General features: G+C 49.3%; 1 pseudogene; it reads right to left on the reverse strand.

The window, feature by feature from the left end:
• Positions 1-360: 360 nt before the first annotated feature.
• Positions 361-1,250, reverse strand: LOC110300691 (annotated as a pseudogene).
• Positions 1,251-2,277: the final 1,027 nt, after the last annotated feature.

Genomic DNA, 2,277 nt, shown 5'->3' on the forward strand with positions numbered 1-2,277 from the left:
TGGAGCTAGCTTCTCCTACAGACCACTGAGAAATCCACAGCCTGGCTATCCCATCAAGGACTGCCATTTTCCCTGCCTGGTGGGCCAATCCTGGGAGGGAAGCAAAGCATGATGGGTGAGAAGGGAGCACGAATTACACAGGCCTGTCATCCCAGCCCTCTAGAAGCTGAGTCAGGAGGATTGAAATGAGTTCTAGGCCAGAGAAGGCGACAAAGTGAAGCCCAGTTTCAAAAATCAAAATAACCTAATGCAAACAGAAAACTCCCCGAACCACACACTAGTGATGACGCTAGCATTAGAAAACTCCCTGAACCTACACATCAGTGATGATGCTGGGTACGTGCATGGCACCCTTGGATGTTAGTAGCTGGCCCCCTCCTGGCATTAGGGCCAAGTACTCAGGGACCTGACCCTGGCTGTCACCTTACCACCACTGTCAGCTGTTGGGCAATATTTAGGGCTGTACATCTGCTGTCCCAGTCCAAAGATCTGACCACTCTTGTTGGCACCCTGCTTGTAGCCCATTTGCAGGGACATAAAAGAGTTGTCACCCTTGTAGGTGACCATCTTGGTGTTATAGATGTGCCTCCAGGTCCCTGGAGCCGTCATGCCCACCTGGCTGGCACACTTATTGGTGCCCCTCTGGAGGCTGATGGTGCAATGGTCCATGGGAGGCAGGAGGCGGTTCTTGAAGTCATAGAGATGTCACCTGGTACTGTAGGCTGCCATGCCAGATTGACTGGCACATTTGGTAGCGACCATCTGCAGCCTGATGACACTGTGGCCAGCCTTCATGGTGGTGTCATTAACGTTCCTCTCTCGTTTCTCCAAGTATTTGACTGGATGTTCACACTATTCTGCAGTCCCTCAATCTTGTCCCTTTCCACCAACACAAGCAGAGACACTTGAACGTGCATCAAATTCTCACTCCCAAACAGGTCCCAGGGTTCATGCCATAGTTGACCGTGGCCTTGATGGAACTGGAGAGCTTTTCTAGCTGCTGCCAGCTCTGCATAGTTGATCTTGGATACGGAGCCCGGTGGCAGTTTGTTTATGAATGTGCATAGGATAACTGCATCCATCTTTCAGACCCTTCTGGAAGTTGGGACTGATGCAGAGGCTTTTGAGTCCCTCTAACCATCTTCAGAGTTCGTCTGCCTTTTGGGAGTCACATTTGGACAGGAGCCAGTTCTTGGGCCCTACCAAGACCCCATAGAATGGGTGTGCTTGTTGAACTGCGTGGAGCTCATGGAGCAGGACCCTGGCCTGGGACAGGCAGACCAGAGAGACCCGAGATAATTTTTTAAAGGAAAAGCCCTGACATGGCATTATGAGACATGGAACCTCCAGAAATGTCACTTAGTTAATTTTCTGTTGACCTTCTGGACCTGGGACCTACTGATAAGAGTCATTTGTTTCCCCAATGAGACTCCTGGGAACATGTTCCCATCGCCTTTGGACTTTAGGATCCCATCTGGTGCAGATCCTTGACAGCCCTGTGTGTGCTGCTGCGGTCTCTGTGAGTTCACATGAGCTCTGATCATGTGACTATGGACAGCCTTGTTTCCTTGGAGTCTCCATCCCCTGTGGTTCTGAGAGTATTTTCCTACTCCTCTTCTGCAGGTTGGTGATCTGAACTGAGTGCTCAGGCTTCTGTCGAAGGCAATTTATTCCCTGAGCCAGCTCCTAAGTGCCCCACCTCCTTCTTAGCCACCACACTGAAGATTCAAAGACATGCTTTGATCTTGGGGATTCAAGAGTTGGACCCACAGAAATTGCTCTCCAAAGTACAGAAAATGGTCTCAACGAGAAGCACGTGTGCTTGCAACCATTTGCCACCCCCGTGGTCACAGACTTTTAGAGTCCTAATTTCTGATGGGAGCAAAGAGAACACTGACCACACCCAGAGAATCCACCCCCACCCCCACCCCCCAGGACTGGGATTGTTTTCTCATCTCTGTTCATCTGTTTGTAATGTTTACTAATTTCTAAAACCTTCTGACATATGTAGTGAGGGGTCATAACTGTAATCCCCTCAACATACCCAAAAGTTCAACAAAATAAATAGCAGTGTTGGTAGAGAATGGCCATGCCCTCTTGCTCGTTTGTGTTTGGACTGGACTCTGAGGCTTATTCACAAAAGAAAAGGGCTCTTTAATTACCAAACCATAGATGGCTTCTTTGCTTGCTGCGTGTTCAAAGGTCTGTGGTCAGATGGAGAGTCAGTCACGTCAGAGTTAAGGACACACACTCCACTTGTCAACTAGCAGGAAAGAT

This window comes from Mus caroli, chromosome 8 (genome assembly GCF_900094665.2).
Source record: "Mus caroli chromosome 8, CAROLI_EIJ_v1.1, whole genome shotgun sequence".
Lineage (NCBI taxonomy): Eukaryota > Metazoa > Chordata > Mammalia > Rodentia > Muridae > Mus > Mus caroli.